This window comes from Felis catus, chromosome D4 (assembly GCF_018350175.1).
Source record: "Felis catus isolate Fca126 chromosome D4, F.catus_Fca126_mat1.0, whole genome shotgun sequence".
Lineage (NCBI taxonomy): Eukaryota > Metazoa > Chordata > Mammalia > Carnivora > Felidae > Felis > Felis catus.
Window position 1 is genome coordinate 3,166,986 of NC_058380.1, and position 13,250 is coordinate 3,180,235.

The 13,250-nt window shown below is 58.6% G+C and overlaps 1 long non-coding RNA gene across 1 annotated transcript; it reads right to left on the reverse strand.

The window, feature by feature from the left end:
* Window positions 1-531: 531 nt before the first annotated feature.
* LOC123381589 lies at window positions 532-12,825 on the reverse strand. Its single transcript, XR_006588795.1, has 2 exons — window positions 12,361-12,825; window positions 532-12,256 (listed from the first exon to the last, which is right to left on the reverse strand). It is a non-coding gene; the product is annotated as an uncharacterized LOC123381589 (long non-coding RNA).
* Between the last annotated feature and the right edge of the window lie 425 nt (window positions 12,826-13,250).

Here is a 13,250-nt window from a genome sequence, read left to right on the forward strand (position 1 = left end):
AAAATCAGATGGTGATTTTTTCCCCATCTGTTGTCACAATCTGTTCAAACTGTCACATTCCGAGAGCTCTCGGGAAACTGTAGAGCCCAAAAAGGGAGACGAATGTGCCCTCGCCAGACTTCCTACGGACAGGGTTCTGGTCCACGGTACTGTACTGGGGCTCTTGGTTATACACTGTTGAGCTCAGAAGGCTTGATGTTTTCTCTGATGCCCATCGTGAGTGACGTAGAAGTAACTATCAAGGCCCAGGCAAGACTAAATCCTGAACCTCAAAATATTCTCCCCTCTAGTAAATAATATTTAGTGAAGAAGCTTCTCAGCCCCAGCCTCTCTTTTTCAACAAAAGCTGTTTTTTAGCAGATAGAGAAAAAATTAAAGTACACAAGTACTTTGGTTTTCGAGCATAATTCGTCCCGGAAACATGCTTGTAATCCAAAGCACTCATCCATCAAGGCGAATTTCAAGAATCATTGCCTCAGTTGGGATCGCGCGATGTTCAGAGTCACGAATGACTCGTATCGCAAGACGTCGCTCGTTTACCAAGTCGAAATTTATTAGAAATGTTTGCTCGCCTTGAGGAACACTCGCGGAACAAGTTCCTCTCAGTCCAAGGTTTCACTGTGATGGAGACTCAGAAGATTTGCGCGTTCACAACCCAAAAATCTTCATATAAAAATGACTACAATACAATAAAACAAAATAATAAATACAAAATACAAAGAAAAATAAACAAATTAACCTGCACTTCCCTTCAAAAACCTTCATGGCTGGTGTGAAGGGAGACAAAGGAGGAGGGTTATTGTGCCGAACGACTTTCACTATCACTAACAGAATCACTGCTATCTGTCGGCTCAATGGAGTCTTTCTCTGCATGGGGGCCGTTGTATACGCTCGCACGCTCACACGGATGTTGACTACATTACAGCATTAATAAGCTCTTGTCATATTCTGTATTTAATGTAACTGGCAATAAGACAGCAGAGGAAAGGTCTCTATCTGCAGGCAGCCTGACCTAGCAAAGCATTCCTAAGCTCACTCTTGTATGGAAAAGCAGAGGGCTGTCCATAAGTGCTCTGAAGTGACAAAAAATACACCAGTGCCAGTTGGGGGCACCTTCTAATGTTCTGAAAAATCACCGATTTCTGCCAAACACTATAGCCTGAGACCAAGCATCCAAGCATGGGAGACAATCACAATCCTGGAGACAGAGGGGGAGAGAGTGAGAGAGATAGAGAGAGAGAGGGAGGGAGAGAGAGAGGAACCATTGGCTCAGTTGTGATCCGGTGACATTCAGCATCACGTACTACTTGTATTTCAAGGGATCAATCGTTTATCAAGTTAAAATATATCGGAAACGTTTGCTCCCTCGGAACGCTCACAGAACAAGTTACTTGCGATCCAAGGGTTTACCGCACTGGCTTACACCACACAACTGAATCTTTGCAGGTGCAAACTGGAAACATTTCAGGAGAGATGGGGGATTGCAGGCTGCCTGGGGTTGAGCTGCTCCTGTGTGCAGAGGCATGGAAAGCAGTCTGCAGAGCCGGCAAGTGGATGTGCTGATGGTCCGGGTGTCCCGGGCCCCGGGACAGTGGAGCCCAGCTGAGCGGGGCCGGCCCAGCAGAGCCCCGGTGACTGTTGTCACGGACGAGGCTGCAGGTCTATTCACTGCACAGGTTGTTCAGGAGCAAATCCGGTTCGGACGGGGGCAGCCCTCCTTCCAATGTGTTTTCCAGGGACACATACGGCGGGCTTCCTCACGGCTCGGGGACCTGCTCCAGCCCCCACAGCGGTCCCCGCGGCCCCACCCCGACTAGCCCTGCAGGTGACGAGGGTCCCCGGATGCCGCCACCTGCAGTGTTGCTCCCTGTACAAAGGTCACCTTGTAGTGGCATACTGGTTCCACTTTGGGGGCAAAAGACAGACCCATCCGCGGTCTGTAAAACACACACTTTCTGGGCGAACTTGCTCAGACGGTTTGCACGTTTAATCTCGTTGGGTCATTACCAACTCTTGAGCCCCTGTAACTGAGAGCGTGCCGCTGGCCCGAGCTGGAACTGCGTCCCCTCTCTTCCTGCCCCCACCCCGTTTCTATGCCCAAAGGCCGTGCTGTCCCTGAGATCAGTGGGGGGGGGGGGTGGTGACCCTTGAGACCAAGGGTCCTGCTGCCCTTAGGGTTTGCCGCTTTCCTGCTGCTCGGGACTCGCTCCTTCCGGTTTCCTGAGGCGAGATGCCCTCATCGGGGATGCTCCTCTTCCTCCTCCCTCCCTCCGTGCCGAGGGGGGCCCAGCACGTTGACTGCAGCCTGCGGGGGCTCTTCTGCCAGGGCCAGGGAGCAGCCCTCGGCCTCTCTGGGGGTCCCGGATTCCAGGTGGCCGGTTTAGGGCAGCCGGGAAGGCCTCCTCCACCCTGCGGAGCGCATGTCCTCGGGGCTCGGGCGCTGATGCGAACAGCGCCAGCGATTCTGAGTGCATCTGTGCCGGGATCTTACCCCCTCTCGGTGGCTCTGAGGAGGGTCTGGGACAACGGATGCTCCAGGGGCACTAGGAGAGGGACGGGCTGGACCCCTCTCCCTTTTGCATCTGAGGCTTCTCTCCTCTCCCACGAGCCCGTGCAGACGAGGAAAACGTGTGTGCTCTGCGGACGACTTCATCTCTGCCGTGAGTTCATCCCAGTGCCTTCTCGGGATCACGTAACCTACAAGGGTCCTAGAAAGGTCCTTTCGGGAGTGGAAGAGAGACCAGAGCGAGGAAACGAAGAAGAGCCCGGAGAGAAAAGACCACAGAAGGCCGCCAGGCTGCCGCGCGGCTGGGGAGGACGCCCCAGCGGGACCCGCCCCCCAGGAGCCCTGGAATTGGGAAGCACAGCCGCGGGCGGCCAGCGTTGCTCAGGAATTAAGTCCCAGGAGGTCCTACTGAAGTGCACGCTTGTTATCTGGGGCCGAGTTTCGAGACTTTTCCAGCCAGTCTCGCGTACACGCGAGCGTCTGTGCGTCCCAGCATCCGAGACAGCCAAGATAGACCAGTAGACCATTTCCGGCACCTGTCAGGGGGGCCCGTGCCCTGCCCCGGGGCCTCGCCATGGAGCTGCCGCCTTCCAGGGCATTTATAGCTCCCTGCTCAGCGTCCTGGCCTGCACGTTTTGAGATACTCAGAAGCATTCCCCATTTACCTGGAGGCTCGGGATGTTTCCACGTCTTCGCTCCTACAAGGACAGCTGCTCTACGTTTTCTTACCTGAGTCTTTGGCAGGGGTCGGAGGGGGGGCACGTATTTTCATTTGTCCCGGTTAACAGGCCAGGTGAGCCCTTCCCTCCAGGGGAAGCTGCCAGCTGTTTGCCGGGTGGCCCGACCGCTTACACTCACATCCGCACTCGGCTTCCGCTGCTGGGTCCTGGCCAGTGCACCTGCTGTTGGCTTGCCCCATGTCCATCCGTGCTGGGGCTGACGTCCGGGGAGAGGCCCCTGGCATTTCCCAACTGTATATGGTGACGGAAATTTTCACAGTTGCGGTGGGAGAAAACGTACCAGCCTGGCATACCCTGCTGACAGGTGGATCCGAGTCTCGGACCCGTCTGCACAGGGTTCTGACCCAGATTAGCTGGAAGTTGATGTGCGGGCTGATCCCCATTTTGGGGAGCTCCCAGAGAAGCTGTCCTCGCAGCTGGCCCTGCCTGCATCCACCTGGCCTCATCTTACCCTCCGGAGAGGGTCTGTGAGGCCATCGATGCCTCAGCAGGATTCTGGTCGGGGGAGACTGGGCACGAACTCCTCGGATCGCTTTTGTTTCCAAGACAAAGTGCGGGATGCGGGATTCAAATGAGAGGCTACCGTTGGCTTCACTGCTCACGTTTCCACGTTCTTCCTTCTCTAATCCAAACAGAGTCGAGATTTGACCTTATTTACGAGCTCTGAACACAGGCCCTGCCTAACACAAGAAGCCGTATCTGGGACCCTCCCCACCCAACCCTACGCTCATGGAAGAACCATCCTTCTCCTAGTCACTGGCTCCTCACTTCTTCACCTACCAGAAGAACCCAATTCTGCATTTATGTAGCTGGCAAAGAGCCCTTGAGCTCAGAGAAGAGAAGGTTCCCACATCCCTTTAGTGTAAATTAGTCACAGCAATAATGCCCCTTTCTTTTGCCACCGATTGTTCCAGGGGTGAAAGGGACCCAGCGAGGTAAAAAAAAAAAAAAATCACCTGGGGACTCCATCAACTTTCCCCCCGCCCCTTCCTTCCAGTGTGGGATGTTGGTGTCATGCCTGGAACTCTGGTAGCTATTTTGTAACTAGGAGGCAGCCAGCATGACGGTTAAGAGTCCTCGTGCTGGGAATCGAAACAGAAGGTCAGGACGTGTCCGGCTGTGGGGCGTCGTTCATCTCCGGCCTCACTCTGCTTCTTCCGCGACACCACTAAATGCCATTGCTGTAAGAGCCCCTCTGAGATGGGCTTTCTCGTATTTGCAGCCCAAACCTCTTGTTTGGAAATGGCTTTACGAAACATTAGCCTGAGTACGTGTTGCTTCACACAGACGTATTCGTTCCTGTCCAACCAGGTAGAACTGCTGCGTTTTCCATCCCTCGTCCTGTAAACATTGTTTGTCAGCAGACAGGGCAGGAGCAGGGGACCTGGGGGTGTCACCTCCAGATGGAGGAGGACCAGGAAGCTGTCCGCAGGCCCTGTGGATTGCAGAGTCCACCTGCAGGTGGGGGAGGATGTAACCAGACAGCGCTGTGTGCTGGGGCGGGGGGGGGGCAGGGTTTTGGGACGGCCAACCTCTTCCTGGATCCCCCACAGGTCCCCAGGCGGGCTCTGTGGCCCGTGGGACTCCTGAGGCTCCATCGATGAGGCCCTGTGGCTGTGCCTGCTTCCTTTGGGACACCTGATCGGGTAGTTGTCCATGTGACAAGCTGGATTCTGCGGGCACCAGCAGAGGGACCATAAGGAGAGATAGAGACAGAGACAGACTGAGAGAGACACACAGGTGGCCGCCCCTGCTGACCGGGGACGTGGTGTTATGTCCCGGGGGGCTGCTGGGGCCACCGCGCCGAGAATCATCTCGGGCTGTTGGGGGTCCCGATGCTAGTGGAGCAAAGACAGCTGATCCATCATGCGGCCCTCCCCCCTCAGCCCGCCCTCTAGGCATCTGGAAGCTGCCCTGGGGAGGGCAGGGCTGGTGAGAGAGCCACAGGGACGTATGCCATTGAGGGCAGCTGAGCTGGAACCCCCGAACTGGGCTTTCCCGGGGTCACTCACCACGGCATCCAAGCCACCGAAATGCCCAGATGGAAGCAACTGGTACGATCTGTTTTGCACGATTCTGTATGTGGCGAGCGGGTCCCCGCTGATTTCCCCCGGACCCTGGCAGGCCTGAGTGGGGTGTCAGGGGCCCCGCACATGTCAGGAACTCCCCGCAAGGGGTCTCCAGTTCCAAGCTTCCTCACACAGCAGGGGTCTCGGGGGGGTGTCCCCTGGGCCCTCTCCCATCCGAGGAGCCAGTGCGGGGACCAGCACAGGTGACGCACCTGCTGAGGCGGAATCCGCGGCCCATCTGGTCCACATCTGGTCCAGCGCAGGTGGATCTCCAGGAGGGCCGGGATGGGGTGCCCGCTCCCTCCCGTCACCCCCAGCTCAGCATACAGAGGCTCACGGGTGACTCCAGCCCTAGGAGGTGACGGCCCTGCCCTTGCATCGACCCACGTCTCCCTGGCTATCTGGAGTCCCTGCAGGGCGGCAACGGCACCGCCTGTTCGGGACACCTTCGGCACGGAAGTGAGCGCGAGAGACATACTCTCGAGGGCCTGACGTTTGGACTTGGCACCTGTGCCCCTAAAATCCCCACACAGGCTGCTTGGTTCGTTTCACTTTGAAAGCTTAAAACATTTTAGTGAGAACCGCGTCTGCGGACGGTGTTTGCACAGTGATGTGAGGCACACGGACCAGCGACGTGATGGCTGGAGCCCAGCTCTGGACCCGCCTTCTCCCCACTCGGTGACCGTCTGCGTGGGGTCACGGCACCCGAGGTCACGCACACTCGGTCCAGGGCCATCGGCACGTCGCCGAGTCGGGCGCCAGGTCTCCAGGCTTCCTCCCGGGCCCCTGCCACGTGTGCCTTCCCAGCCGCCGTGAACGTTGGCGGGCGGCAGGCCATCAGACATGTCGGTGTGTCTCAGGGGGACCCGCTCCAGACCCTGAAGCTGCAGATGGTTGATCGTCAGTAATGATCCGCGTCACAGCCCGTGAGGGTCCGTGGGCGTTTCCTCTGACCACACGCACGGTCGTGATCACGTGCACGTCAGGTCTGACGGTGCCGAGCACATAAGGGGACGCGGCCTCTTCCACGTCTCTGCTTGTAGCATGGACACCAGGAGAAGGGAGGACGGGAGGGGGCAGGGACACCACGAGGGCAGAGCAGCGCCCACCTGGAGGCCCCACAGCCCCCACCGCTGCGGGGAAGAACCATCTTGTCAGCCATGCAGACCGCTCCTCCTGGGAGGACATTACGGGACAAGTCACAAGTTCACTCACGGGCTCTTCGCTGAGATAAACCTCCAGCAACGTAGGGCCTGAATCCAGAAGGATCCCCAGGGAAACTCTCCTTGTCATGATCCAACTTAGATGAGAGCCTCTCCGGCTCCAGTCGTGTTGTGCAGCCTCTCAGGGTGCCAGGGGCTTGCCGCACCTGCCGCAGGTCTGGGCACCTCTTCTTCCTCCCTGGGAGGTGGTGCCCGGGGTCCTTCCCTGCAGGTGCACCGGCTCTCCCCGCCAGAGCTCGGCCTCGCATCTCTTCCCTCCAACTGCAGCGCCCTGTAACCCGGGCAAGGGGGTCCCAGAGGAAGATGTGGGACGGAGGCCCCTGGGTAGGACCCTGCTGTCACGGTCGTAACACGGGGCTGGTGAGGACGTCCCGGCTGAGCCTGGGCTCCTGGGGAGATCCTGCGGTCCAGGGCAGTGGAACACGACCGCCCATCTGAGCAGGCACAGGATGGCTTGTCACGATGCTGACGACACAGGTGGCCACTTGTGATTTGAATTCTGACCCGGAAGTTTTGCTTGGCACACAAGCCCTCCGTGAGTGTTCATGTCATCGACACGGCCACCTGCTATGGGCACGCACACACCTGGAAGGCAGTTAGCGAAGCAGGTGTCCCCCATCACCCCCGAGGCTGCCCCACCCCCTCAGGGCACTGGGTCAGGCGGGGTGGGTCACCTTCATGTGGGGCACACGGTACTCCATGCCCAGCAGCCCAGGATGGTGACGCTGGATCCTAAGACAGCCGGCCACAGCCAGGCCCCTGATCTGCACGCGAGCATTGGGGGCCAGACCCCAGATGTCCCACCAGCACCCGCAGGTGAGGAGAGTCGAGCGTCCTGCTCGGGGAAGGAGACCCCAGGGCTTCAAAGATGCCTCCAAGGAGCGGTGAGGTCAGGGTCCGTGGAGAATCGGTCATCCAGGGTGAGGTGGCTTCGGTTAGGACTGGGTGACAGGCAGGGATCCGGGGAACAGCAAGCCGAACAATCTCAGGATCTTAGTGTCCAAACTGTCTGGACGTTTTCCACTGAAGAGTCGATGGGTCTTCTGGCAAAGTTCTCGTCACGAACGATGAAGCTGTTTGCCTAGATCAGAGTCTCCCGGGATAGGATAAGGAAGCAAAGCCCCCTACGTAGATGCTAACCTCTCCCTGTGTGTGTGGTCCTCCCAGGATCTACATAAACATATGTTTGCATCATAACTCTGCACAAGTTTGCACAATTTATGACGGGTCATACGGACAACGCCAGAGACAACGGCGGAGACCGAAAACATCGCCTTCCTCACGACACACTCCTCATCTCTAGGGCTCCATTTCACCCAGAGGTCCATCTCTGGCAAGGCCTCAGTCTCCTGGGCCCCCAGCACTCACCCCTGGGTCAGGACAGTGTCTCTTCCTGTTCCAGGCGCCCTCGTGATGGCTCACCCTCACCCCCACCAGGAACAGCCCCGCCCCCTCCTCCAGGCTGTGGTCACAGGGAGCAAGTCAGTGACGCTCGGGCCCACGGGGGCAGCTCCTGAGGGTCCTGGGTGTTCCCGACTGGGCATGGGCTGCACACCATTGCTCACACTGCGGGAAGCACGAGCCTGGAATGAGCACGATGGGTGTGTAGGGGGTGTGTGTGTGTGTAGAACTCTCGGTACGCCTCACAATGGACACCGAGCTTTGACACATTGTTGACGGTTGTTCCAATGATAACGGGCACATTTCTGTTCCCGGGGAGCTGTGCTGGTGTCACGGCCAAGCCCATGTCATGCTCAGGGCAGGCTCGGGGGTGTGAGGAACTCCTGCCCGGGCTGCAGGCCGTGAGCCCCCAGGGACACCCATGCCCACCCACCCAGGGAGCCCCAAATGGCCAACAGGCTGTCCCTCAGCATGGCAGGCAGGAGGTGGTGACAGTGGCCACCAGGACGTCATCAGGTGTTTGACTTCAAAGAACCACAGGAGATGCAGGGTCTGAGGAGGTCTGAGGTCCAAGGGAGGGGGGAGAATCTGGGGAGAAGGCCAGCTCAGTGTCATCCCCACACCGTAGGGACACTGCAGCCCCGTTACCCGGGCATTTCTGAGCCCCCAGCTGCCTCATGCCCGCAGGCTGTGCGGGGTCTGGGAGGATGCAGACCCTTCGGGGGGACTGTCTGCCCGCCCTCTACGTCGGGGACCTGAGGCCACAACGCGGGGCTCGGTCTCGTCCAGAGGATGTCTCTGCCCCCTGTGCTCACTGGCCGTGATGGGTGGCTGTCGGCAGTCGGGTCCCAAACTGGGACAAAGCCGTAGAAGAGGCCCCACCGCCTCTGTGGGGCGGTGAGCGATCAACCGATGTCCCTCTCGCTTCCTCTCTTCAGAGCCAAAGAAAGGGCCGGGTCCTTGGGCTGTGAGCGCAAGCCGTTTGTGGCCAGGACGGGAAGGAGCATGTGCCGGCTCAGGCTCCCCGCGGCCGGTCTGCTGGCCACGTCCTCTTTATCACAGCGCCACCGTGCCGGGTACAAACGTGCGGTCCCCGCCCTTCCAGTCGCACATGCTTGCGCTTTCAGGCCCTAAAGTCGTTCGAAATCCGCATTTTGCCCCTGGGACCTAGAACCTGCAGCGGGTCGCGTCTCCGATCAACTGACTCCCACGTGCGGAGAGCGCCCACACGGACGCCTGGTTTCCCCTCTGAGCCTCGTTCCACAGTCATTGGCACTGTCATTACGGGGGTGGGGCCCTTTGGAACAAGAGGGGCTTCTCTTGTTGAATTCGGCCAGCAGTGAGCATGGAGACGCCCTGGGGGCCGTGAGCCTGAGCTGCGGGTCCCCAGCGGCAGGGACAGTCCCTGCAGCGGCCGCAAGCCCCCGGGAGGCAGGACCCCTGGGAGACGGTTGTAATCGTGGGGCTGCTTCCCGTGTCCCTGGCGATGTGAGGGCATTTTGCCATGTGGTTCCAGGGCCCTGCAAGTTCCTCTGTCCCCTGCAGTCCGGTGTGCACTCGGGCTGCCCCAGTGCATGCTGGGCCAGCCGGTGGAAGCGTCCCCGTCACAGATGGGCCACGGTGAGCCTCTGCCTGCAGTCAACATTCACTTCCCGTCGGTCTTTGGGACGACGTCCTGGCCCTGCGTTGAGGGGTCACCACTGTGAATGATTCCCACGGCTGTGGATGATGGGCTCTGTGGATGATGGGCTACTGCCCTGTCAACTGCCTGCCCCGCGTGGGGACACGGTGCTGGGGAGGGTCAAGCGCCCCAACAGGAGGAGGAGCCCAAGGCAATCTGACGGGCACACATGGGACACTCGGACACCGTGAAGGGAGCAGCGGTGTGGAGCCCAGCTCTGTGGAAACGTGCCCGTTAGCACCGCGAGGCTCTTGCGGGTGTTTCTGAGCCTCGAACAGGACTTTGGCACCTGCCTACCACGGAGCCGGGGGCACCGCGTGTGAGCACACAGCCGGTGCTGCCCAGGAATCCGGGGAACAGGGAGTCTGGATTTTGCAGCACACTTTGTGTTCATGTGACCTCCACGCTGATTCATCAGCACCGAGCTTCCGCTGAACGCTCAGAGAGTCTGCAGCCTCAGCCTTGCCTCAGAGCTCGACAGCCTGTTCCACGTGGACACCGAGTGTCCCGGCCCACGGGAATCTCCTGGTCCTCGTGGTCAGCAGCCTGGCAAGGGGCGGGACAGCCCCTCCTCCTGTTGCTTGGTCAGCGGGCCGTCCACGCATGAACCTACCCATCTCTCTCCAATCCACCCCTGAACCTATTTACCCATTTCTGAGGTCAGGAAGCCGCCGTTTCTCCCCGACAGCCACGGTGACGTTCCCGCGGGTCCGCTCGCTGCTCACGTTGGTGCCAAAGACAAGCAACACATGAGGTGCAGGTCAGATCGTGTCATCCGCCCGCTCTGAGCTCCGGACTGTCCGCTGTTGCTCGAAAACCAGCGCATCACGCGCGCTCCTTAAATCTTACCTAAAATCGAAACCTCGGCTCCTCGGTCCCACTAGCCACACCTCGAGGGCTTGCAGCTTGACGTGGCTGATGGCTACCGTGCTGGATGTCATCGATGTGGACCGCTCCCTTCCGCCGGACAGCACCAGCCTCTCCAAGCCACCCTCCGCCAGTGCTCCTCACACCCACAGCCGATATTCCTCCTTAGCACTCTAATCCTTAGTGCTCAGGATCCCTTCCCACTCCAGGGCCTTTGCACATGCTCTGCCCTATCTGGCTAATCCCTCACCTCCCTTTAGAGCTTAGTTTTGGTGTCACTGCCTCTGAGGTTCCCCTGCCTTCCCCGCAGGACCAGAACGTGGCTCTCTGCGCTTCTCCAAACCACTTATCACTATTTTAACATAGATCATAAGTCAGACCATTCACCACCTGGTGTCTCACCCTCCCATAGGAATGGGAGCTCCTAGATGACCCCCAGAACCAGTGGAGTGCCTGGCACGTAGTAGGAGATGAATAAATATTGGTTAAATCAATGAACAAGTTAACAGCCTGATTCCAGCGTGCATATTAGAGGGGGGTTAATGTCTGGCAAAGGGGACGTCACAAGCATGGGGCCCAGCTCTTCCCAATGAAATGTGCTGTTGATCCCAGAGGCCACGGTCAGAGGCGTTCAGTAACAGGAGGTGCATTCAGTGGGTTGTGCGTCCTCGTGTGTCTGGGGGAAAGAGTGGGATCATGGCATTGTTTCAGTGTGGACACTGCCTCACACACACACGGTGGTAAGCGTGTGATGGCTTCTAGGCCCCAAGTAAAACTGAAACCATAAGGCTTCTAGAAGAGAAGGTGTAGACAGAGACCTCTCAAGACACACAAAACAAAACCACAGAAGAAAATATTGGTGAATCAGCCTCCATCAGAATGCAAAGCCACCGTTCATCAGGGGACATCAGTAAAGAAAGAACAGGTAAGTCGCCTATGGGGAGAAAACATTTGGGAAACACAGTTGATTCCTGGGACCCACAGTAGCTGTGGTCTATCAGGTCACTCGAACGCTGAGTTCACACGCGTGGCCTCGCTTCATGTGTGTTTCTGTTTAAGGACGCCTGATTTAATGACTGTTGACGATTCGTGAATGTTGAGCTCAGGGCCCACGACACTCATGCCCGCAGGAAGCTTATGTGAGAAACACACGTATCTGCACGAGACCCATCACAGCCTTCTGGAGCTTAGGGACACAGGACAGCACTGCTAGCACAGTCCTTGACTTTCCGAGTGTCACCGAGAAAAAGCACAAAATCTCACACACACACAGGCAATAAACAGACCATGAAAGGGGCACAAGCAGTATGAACTGCGTGTCAAGGGACCGATTTTCCCTGCTCTGTGCATGTTCACAAGTGACTGGGGTAAGACCCGAGGGATTAATTTGGGGTTAGATTCGTTCAAGTGAGCAAGTGAACTCTCAGATGTGGAATCCACACAGTGAGGATCCTTCGTATCTGACAAAGGACTGTGTTCAAGAATACGTCAAGAACGCCTGCCTACATGTCACAGCTCAGTGGGGGGGCTCCGAGGTGGGGGGTTTCCGAGGCGGGGGGGGGGGGTCCGAGCCCCGGGAAGACATCTGCTGTGTCATTCGCCATGCCCCCTGGATCCCACGGTCCCTCGGTGTCTGCTGACTTGAGAGGCTGTCTGGTGTCCTGCTTGGCTCGGAAAGTCAGACAGATTCCGGGACGTCTGTCTGAGAATGAAGTCGCTTCTCTGGTCCCTTCCGACCTTGAGTCCAGGACGTGGGCATCTGTCCACAACTGGGTTTTGTTTGTAAATGTGTCAAAGGAGGGAACTGGCTTCCCAAGGCGTGTTGACCCCTCGGCACACAGCGGGGACGTTTGCGCGGACCCTGTGCACTCACCTTTCTCCAGGCTCCCCCTGCAGGCTCCCGATGGCCGGAACCTGTGCCTCTCCTGGGAGAGATGCCCGGGTCCAGAGACCGGAAACAGACTCAGGGCTCTGTTGTCAAGTGCGCGCACTTGTCAATTTGCCCCCTCTCGGGGCTCCCGAATAGCAACTCGGCACACCGTGGGCCTCTTCCCTTGGCTGTTTTTCTCCTCATCTGCCCTTGTGTGTCGCTTGTTCTGTGAGCTGTCGCGCCACGGGAGTCAGGACGCACGGGGTGGCCATCTGCCGGGGACTGGGGACCGCGTCCCAGTGCTCACCAGCCCGTCTGGCACGGGGGTACCCGGGGGTCTGTGGTGCAGGGATGGCTGCCCGAGGCCAGCTGGCCCACTCGCCAAGTTTCCCCTAAACCCTTAGCATCGCCGCGTCCCTCTTCTCACACACTGAGCCAGCCTCAGGTCCCTAGGAGTGAGTTGAGACAGCTTCCCCACCCCAACCCACCCCCCGCCTGGATGGGAAGTCACTTGCGTTCCCCATGCCGTTTCAGGGGGGTCACACTGTCCCCGAGTCGACATCTCTCATCTGGAAGCCAAAGCAGCCACTCCTGAGACCCCTCGGCACCATGGGGTGCCTGGAACCTTCACACCGTGAGGAGCAGCAGGAGGTTCTGTGTGGGAGGCTGGGGGCAGGGGTTCTGTGGGGGCGGGGCACAGACAGGAGGGGTCCTGGGGGGGCACAGGCAGGGGTCTGCTGGGACAGGGCCTGCCCTGGGGAGCACACACCTGCTGGGGCTGGGCAGCCGCGCTGTCAGGGGACCACCCTGGACTCACGAGCTCCGGCTCAAGCTCCGCCCCCACGACGCACCCTTCCATTTCTCCTGCTCTAAAACGCCCTCTGTTTCAGAAT